Source organism: Panthera pardus, unplaced genomic scaffold (assembly GCF_024362965.1).
Source record: "Panthera pardus isolate Hobbes unplaced genomic scaffold, ASM2436296v1 HiC_scaffold_1, whole genome shotgun sequence".
NCBI lineage: Eukaryota > Metazoa > Chordata > Mammalia > Carnivora > Felidae > Panthera > Panthera pardus.
Genome location: NW_026526654.1, coordinates 86,151,936 through 86,160,540, shown reverse-complemented (window position 1 = coordinate 86,160,540; position 8,605 = coordinate 86,151,936). Strand labels below are relative to the sequence as shown.

Here is an 8,605-nt window from a genome sequence, read left to right as displayed (position 1 = left end):
TTCCCATAAGTTGACTCGAACCTAGAGGGGCAGAAGATGCTGTTGACAGGGAGGAGGACTTCCCTCTGTGATAAGCAGAGCCCCCAGCCAGTGGCACTGCGACAGGTGAGGAGCTTTGTCATCTCAATCAGAGGCTGATGACTCACTTTCGGGGCCACAACCTCCCCATTGTGAGTTACACGGGTGTGTGTGTGGGGGGGGGGGTTTACTTCCCTTGGAATTCTAAGCGTTACTTAGGATGGTCTTAGCTTCTGTACCGGGTCCCCCCAAATGATGACTCAACCCAACAAGTGTATGTCTTGCTCAGGTACCAGTTCGAAGTAGGTATTCAAGTCAATGGGGCAGGGGTCTCTTGCGCGTGCTCACTCAGGGTCTCGAGCCTCACATGTCCCCTGGGGTCTTGTGGCCGTCTGCTTCTAGCCAGTGGGAGGCAGAGACCCCGGGAGAAGCTTAGACTCAGGCACCGTGCCTATCCCTTCCTGTCGCGTTCAGAGGGTTACGACCAGTCACATGACCACATCTAGCTGCAAGAAAGGGTGGGAAATCTGGTCTCCCCGTGTGCCTGGCCACATGGCTATTACTATGGAAGGAGAGATTAGAGCGGCCAGCCAGCAGAATCTGCTGCCTATGGGCCCACTCTGCGGCCATGCTGGGGCAAGGAAGCCTTCCCCATCTCGCAGTGGGTTCACTTTCCTTCATGCTCCCTCCTCCTACAAGACGGCACATTCGATCTCCAGACCCTCCCCTCCAACCCCATTCCAACCTCTATCGCCCACTCCCAGCTCCCTTCGTTTCCTTTAGCCTTCTTCTGTGGAGAGAACATTTTCTGGCTAAAGCAATTACATTTAGGGGCGCCTGGGTGGCTCGGTCGGTTAAGCGTCCGACTTGGGCTCAGGTCATGATCTCACCGTCCTTGAGTTTGAACCTCGCGTCAGGCTCTCTGTTGTCAGCGCAGAACCCACTTTGAATCCTCTGTCTCCTTCTCTTTCTGCCCCTCCTCCCCTCAAAAGCAAATATTACATTTTTTTGTAAAAAAAAGCAAATACAGGGGCGCCTGGGTGGCGCAGTCGGTTAAGCGTCCGACTTCAGCCAGGTCACGATCTCGCGGTCCATGAGTTCGAGCCCCGCGTCAGACTCTGGGCTGATGGCTCGGAGCCTGGAGCCTGTTTCCGATTCTGTGTCTCCCTCTCTCTCTGCCCCTGCCCCGTTCATGCTCTGTCTCTCTCTGTCCCAAAAATAAATAAAAAATGTTGAAAAAAAAAATTAAAAAAAAAAATAAAAAAGCAAATACAATTAGCAAATGTTTGAAACGGACTTAAGTTAGTGCTGACTGCGGTTATCGCCACCTCTAGACTGCCTCCATTAGCATTTGTTGAGTGTCTACTGTGTGCTGGGGACTGTCATGAATAATCTATGACACTGCCCTCGAGAGCAACCAGGAGACTCCCCAGTGTGAGCCTTAGTTCAGTGTGAAACTCTCCAGCCAAATGGCCTCACGGCACCTTTGTTTCCTCCCAGGTGCTCGGCCAGTATGATCAGCCCTCCGCAGCTTAAGTGTTCTTTTTTCTTCCTTTGGAAAAAAAAAAAAAAAATCTATGTTTTCCTCCATGATGGGTTAATCCCCAAATAGCCAGGCTTACTTTAGTCCCAGATCCTAACCGCCTACTGGGTTTTCTGCGTGGGCTTCAGTTTCAGTCCCTGATCCGGCTTCACGCGGCTTTCATTTATGTTTCATTTCCATCCACCACAACAAGGTTACTTTTTTCCAAAGAGAGAAATCTCAGCAGATGTATTCATTCTGAAATGTTTCCTGGACACACACCAGTGAGCTCATTAGCCCAGGCTAACCATGAGGTTTACCCTCCCCCCTCCCTGCCTCTTTTCTTCTTCGTCGTCGTCTTTTTTTTTTTTTTTTAAATTTTGCAGTAGAGAGCAAGATCATAGGTCCCCTAGCAGCTCCTTCCTGTATGTGCAGGGAGCAGTGACTGAAATCACCCTCAAGAAGGAGGGCTGTGCTCTCTAAACACGCATACTTCGGAGTATCTGCTTTTGTTTAGCGAAGACTGAAGCTCAAAAGGGAAATTTCTAGGTCAGCTGTACTTTGCTCTAATAAAGGGAAAGTCTAGCCAAAAAGAACAGCAAAACTCCGGCCTCAGCTTTTTGGAGTGTCTTGTCTGATTACCCAATTATTATATTACAGCTCAGATTAGGAAGGGATTAGCCCCCGAGGTCGGACAGATGGAGAACACTATTAAAATACCCCATGTGGGGTTTCAGAGTGGGTAGCAAAGTGACCACCTGTCCCTGTTTCTTGGGTCAGTCTGTCCTCATTTAGAGTCCCAAGATCGCTGTCTTTGATGCCAGTGTGGAGAAGCTGAATAGCACAGGAAGCAAGCTGGGCCCCACTCCCCCAACTTCTGCCCCTCCTCTTTCTCTTTCCTTATCTTGTGCCCTGCCCTAGAATGACCGGGCAAGAAATGGTCAGCTGAATTGCAAGTGACTTTGGGGTTGTCATCTCTTAGGGCCCTTGGGAACAGGTCTGGGACATTGTATTAGTCAATAACAGACAGGAAGGTTTCCATCCCAGATCCCCTTTTCCTTTGTTAACTTCTGAATAGGCACCTCCTCCTTTCTCGAGCTTTTGTAATTCAGGGGCCGCATTGGGCTGTTTCTTGAGCAGTGAAGGAAGGTCTGTCCTGTGTCTTTGTGCCTTTTCACCCCTGTGTTTGGGGAGATCGGGATGGTCTCTGTACCACCTTGCCGGGCAAGGAAGCCTAGTGGCTTGGGCTTTGGGTCCCAGGCTTGAATTCGCAGGCAGAAAGGTGCTCTAAGCGGTTCATTTAATAATTAATAAGCCACTTAGCTCTTCTGCTTCAAGTCTTTTATCTTACAGGAATGGCGATGCTGACCTCAGAAGGATGTGTTCAGAAACATTAATGGCTGATGAGAAAGCATTATGCCAAGTAAAATATGTTGGTAATCTCGACACTGTAATGATCTAGCCAGATGAGTACATCTTCCTAATGAATATATCTAGCTCAGGTCAATTCAGGAAAAGCATACCGAACACATAGAGCGGCTCCTTCCTCAAAGACTTGGCCCCAGCACGACAGAACATAGAATCTTAAAGTTGACAGGGTCATCAATACCCAAAGTCTACAGACAGCCACCATTCATGATCGGAATTCTCCAGGAAAGCGGGTTTCGCCACATCCAGAAGCAGCTTACCCCACGTTTGGACAATTCCATCACAGAGTTTTCTTGAAAAAAAATAGAGTTGAATTACTTTATGTCTTCACAGCTTCTCCCCCTTAGTCCTGCTACTACTCTAGTGCTGACCAGCTCAGACAGGCCGGGTATTATTCCACAGGGTTCTCACGCATTATTTCATCCCCACAATAATCACAGGGGGTTGGCTCCCCTGGTTAAGCAGAAAAGGAAACCGGGACAAAGAAGTAAAATGATTCGCTCAGATCTAATGGCTGGTAAACAGTGTGGCACCATAGTCTACCTTTTTTTTTCTTCATGTTTTTCATTGATTTTTTGAGAGAGAGCACAAGCAGGGGAGGGGCCGAGAGAGGGGGACAGAGGATCCAAAGCAGGCTCTGTGCAGACAGGATGACAGCAGTGAGCCCGATGCGGGGCTCGAACTCGGGAACTGCGAGATCACGGCCTGGGCCAAGGTCGGACGCTCAATGGACTGAGCCACTCAGGCGCCCCCATCGTCTACCTTCCTTATCACTCTTTCGGTTATCCACTCTGAGACGTAGCGGCTTCAAACGACGACCATTTATTTGCTCGGAAATTTGCGGCTCAGATGCTTTGTCAGGGCTTGCAGTGCGATGGCGGCTAGCCCTGGACCCCAAAAGCGAGCATTTCAATCAGCAAAGCTGAAAACTGCATAACTGTTCAGGTCCAGCTTGAGAAGTTACATACCACCACCTCCACCAAATTCTATTGGTCAAAATAAGTCCCAGGGAAGCCCAGACTCAAGGGGAGGATGACTAAACTCGATGTCTTTGTTAAAGAGTGGCAAGATCATAGCGTGAAAAAACATGTGACATGAGAGAGAGCATGGTGACCATCTGAGGAAACACCATCTACCAAACCCACCGTTTATTTCTTCTAGAAAATAAGTTTGCATGTACTTCCAAATGATGCCTCTTCTGGAAACTGCCTTTCGAGTATTCTCTGAGACTTAGGTTTTTCAGGTGAGCCTTTGGTTCTTGAACTGTCCCTTATCATCCTAGCCTTCTCCCGCCATGTACCCCACAATGTAATGGCACATCCCAGGGTATGCCTAGGCGGGTGGAGAGCAGAATGACCATGGCCTCGTGTCTGCTAGATGTGGATATTGAATCAAGTGGGAATTTTTGACTGCCACACGGCATCGCGTAGAAATTCTGACCCCTGAAATTTGTAGCCCCTCACTCCGTACCTGCGCAGTTCTTTCGAGGGACCCAAGTTAAGTTCCATTTTGCAGAATCTGGCCTCGCGCTCTGATTCGTCGGGCCTTTCTAGATCCTGATTTGGGGTTCCGCTGTCTTCACGCTCCTTCCCAAACCTACGTTTGACTCATGACTTACCTCTTCCTTCCACACCGGCTTCAAGCCACTGACAAGACTCCGGGCCCATTCAGGCACAAGAAGAGAGTGCTGGGGAACACCTCTGAAAAGACAACCCCTCTGCGCATTGACATCTCGCCATCGATCTGCAGCTCTGCAAGCCGGTGGGCGGATTTATTCAGGCAGCTGTGGATTCACCACCTCGTCCTGCTTTTCATCCAACCCACCTTTTTACACTTTGTCTCGGGAGGGTCAGAAGAACCACTGCCAGCACTTGAACCAGGTCCTGGAGACTCCCTCCTCTTTGCATTTCTCTGGTAATACTGGCAGCCAGAGAAACTAGGTCAGCCCGAGTTTTCTCACCGAGCCCCTGCTGACTCCTGGCGATCACAGCCTCCCCTTCTCAAATCATCCTGTTGACCCCCCATGCTGGACTCTCTCCCACCTCCTCTGCCTCCTGCCTGTTTCTGAACAGCAGCGCACTGTTCACCCATTTACAGCCTTCCCTGTCCTCTGCAGAATTCCCCCGGGATCATCTCAGTGGTGCAGTCACCAAGCTAAATCGCAGCTCCCCCTAGAACCTGATCCTCTTAGGAATCTGGGTCAGGAGACGTAAAGCTGCCCACTGTTTCCAACAAATGTGGGCTTCTCTGCTCCCCGGCAACATGGATGGCATAGCACAGCCAGTGCAAGAAAGGCAGAGTGGACCTTCAGACCGCTTACGGTATAGTTCAAGGGGAGGCATGTCTGCTAATAACAATAATATAAAATTAACTACAGTCACTGCGTTTAGGGGGTGGAAGTGAGACATTGCAAGGTGCATAAGACACACGATTTCTACGTGGGCAGAAAAAAAAGGTTCCTGGAGGCAGTGGCGTGTGGAATAATTCCTAAATAGCAGGTAAGTTCTGGCGAGAGCACAGAGACGGGCCTCTCACACGGCTGCCTGTTTGCAGACATTCGTGGAAACAACCAGGTGGCGATGTAACAGATTCCTTTAAAATGCTCGCGCCATTCGAGCTATAGGGCTTTCGGTGTCCGAGGAATTAATCCAAACACGACGTTATTCCAACTGTAATCATTTAAATGATGGTGTCCTTTCACGGAACACCGGGCCACCATCAAAAGACTGTTTGTGAACGTGAACCCGATATCAGCTCAGGGCCCGAGGAGGCCCTCCCCTTGTCTCTCAGATATCTGATTAACACACCTCGATTCTCCTCTCCACCCTTTGTGACAGTGCAATTCTTTCCCACTAATTGTGCAGATCGCCAAGAGCTTCCTTCCTTCCGAGCGCTTCTTTCCTGTCCGGGGCCGCCTCATTCAGCTTCCACTCCCCACAGGCATGTTGTGATTTGGGTGATTTCCCCTCGTTGAGAAGACCCGTCAAGGGGGCTCAGACCATGCAGCCCGGCTCCCTCTCGCCCTCACGCACTCGCTGCCTCAACTCCCTGCACCAACTGACAAAGTATGCCCCCTGCTCCTCCCCAGAGCTTTTTTCTCAATAATGGCCAATTTTCCCCTAAAAGGAATTCTTCTATCAGTTGCTAAGAATATACATTTCCCTCTCACATAATTGTACGAAGAATTTTTTATGACGTGAGAAAATGCTTAAGATAACATGAGCTCGGCAGGAAAAAAGCAAGACACAATCGTAAAATCAGACCCAGTATAATCTCAACTGGGTAACACAATGGGCCTCGAAGAGCAAATTGAGCCCAACAGTAGCCGTGGCCGTCCCTGGCGATGGTGGGCTGAGATTTTTGTTCTCCTAAATACACGCTGCTGCATTTGCCAAGTCTTGAAAGATAATGAAGATACTTGGGGCCCAAGTGCTGGGGAGAGTAATGTCACCTTTTGGAAAAACTGAAGTCGAGAAGTGAGGAAAAGCCAGCGCGGGGCAGGGAGGGCGGGCTACCGAATGATGCCTGAATGATGCCCAGCCCTCCTTGCCCTGCGCTGCTGACCGCCAGCCTCCGAGGGAAAGCTTGACTAGTTATCTGACTTCCCATCGTGTTGCCAGACCGGCTCCGTGACACTCGGAGCCTCGGCAGGATTTCTGGGAGGCGGGGGCAGCGGCCGGGTCGGACTGAGGGGCGCACCTGCTGGTCTGCCCGGGCGCGCGCGGCCCGGTCCCTCCCCGCGGGCTGGCGAGGCCGGTGCGGTGCGCGGTGTAGCCACAGAGGCACTGAGGGGCAGCAACGTGTGCTAACGGACCGAGCTCTCAGCCCTTGTGGTCAGCGACGGTCCCTCTTAAGTTAAACATTGCAGGGGGACCTGGGGGGCTCCGTCAGTTAAGCATCCGACTTCAGCTCAGGTCATGATCTCACAGCTTGTGAGTTCGAGCCCCGCGTCGGGCCCTGTGCTGCCAGCTCGGAGCCTGGAGCCTGCTTCCGATTCTGTGTCTCCCTCGCTCTCTGCCCCTCCCCCGCTCATGTGCACTCTCTCTCTCTCTCTCTCTCCTTCAAAATAAATAAACATTAAAATAAATTAAAACAAAAACATTAAACATTGCAAAGCTGGACGTGACATCTATGATGACCAGTCCTACGTTTAATCACTACTATTTAGTCAGTAATTTACTGGGCCCAGGAAAGGAAAATAAGACAAAAGGCCTGTCCTCGAGCTGCTTGTAAAATCTAGAACGGGAGATTCTGCACATGACCAGATGGGACAAGAGCCTTGAACAGTACAGCACACAGGAATTCAGATCCTCTGACGCGGGGGGGGGGGGGGGGGGGGGGGGCAGGAAACGACCACTGCCTGGGGCAATCCAGGAGTGCGTCCACGAAGCAGGCCCAGAGGTGTTCAACCGTGAAGGATGAGGGTCCTGGTGAGCACACACGGGTGGAAGGCTTTCTAGGCAAAGTGCTAGCGAAAGGGACAGGAATACCACGGGGACAGGAAAGAATCAAGCATATCCAAAAGTCATGAGTGGTGGGGCACCTGGGTGGCTCAGTGGGTTAAGCACCCGACTCTTGGTTTCAGCTGGGGTCATGATCTTGTGGTTCATGAGTTCGAGCCCCACGTCCTGCTCCGGTGCTGATGGTACGGAGCCTGCTTGGGATTCTTTCTCTTCCTCCCTCTCTCTCTGCTTCTCCCTTGCTCTCTCTCTCTCAAAATGGATTAAAAAAAAAAGTCACGAGTGGTGGTTGAGCTGGAGGGTAAGATCCACACAAAGGAGTCATTACTGGAAGAAAAAACTGGAAGGTAGATGAAGATCTGTTGAAGGAAGCTATAGATGCAAGTGAAAGAATTTACTCAATGGGCTGAGGGTTTTCGAGCAGGAGAGTATAGGAGCTTAAGAAAGTCTACTGTCTGCTGCAGGTAGTTGAAGGAGGCAAAGCCAGGACTTAGCCAGGATCCCTCCCTGAGCCTTCTTCTTGGAGATAAGAGTCAAAGTAAGGGGGCGCATGAAATTGCCGAGAAAGGATACTACAGAAGCAGAGAGGAGGGAAGGAGAAAGCCCATAGTTAAGGAGTTACAAGAAGAGGGGTTATCAAGACAGTTGGTGGGTATCGTTGCTCGACTGACCTCTGACTTGCTTGGAACTTTATGCCACCTTGACACACAGCTGTCTTGACAATGTTCCGAATGACCTTCTGGCTTGCTTGTCTGGGTATTCTTCTCTACTTCATTGGACGCTCTGGTGCCCAAGGAATATAATTTCCTGTGGCTGAGAGAGATCCTTGACAAAATTTCTGCTGTAGCATTTGGTCCATGAGCTTGTCAGTCCTCAAGTTTGTTTAAATCAGTTGATAGCTTGGCATTTTTAGGCTTCCGGAACTCTGTGAATAGTATTTAGGTCTTCCAGACTATCTCCAAGTCATTCAAAGATATTCAAACCCTAGACTGGTTTGAATATACCTTTTAGTATTCTTTGGTTTGTGATGGTGCTTTTCCTTTCGTGAATACTAACTTCTAGGGATTGTGTCATGCTGTATTTATGTATATCGAGATAAATAAAAAGGTGCCCACCTGGCAAATAATCCAATCATGTACGCACTGTGTACAAAACCCACTTACTACAGACCTCAGCC

At 50.0% G+C, this 8,605-nt stretch overlaps 1 long non-coding RNA gene across 4 annotated transcripts; it reads right to left on the bottom strand.

The window, feature by feature from the left end:
• Positions 1 to 1,280: 1,280 nt before the first annotated feature.
• On the bottom strand, positions 1,281 to 4,879 carry LOC109266152 (uncharacterized). Of its 4 annotated transcripts, none has more exons than XR_008421566.1 (3): positions 3,340 to 4,879; positions 3,064 to 3,260; positions 1,281 to 1,570 (listed from the first exon to the last, which is right to left on the bottom strand). It is a non-coding gene; the product is annotated as an uncharacterized LOC109266152 (long non-coding RNA). The 4 variants fall into 4 exon arrangements; XR_002079595.2 differs by having other exon boundaries at positions 3,064 to 3,421; positions 4,587 to 4,879; XR_002079596.2 differs by having other exon boundaries at positions 4,587 to 4,879.
• Between the last annotated feature and the right edge of the window lie 3,726 nt (positions 4,880 to 8,605).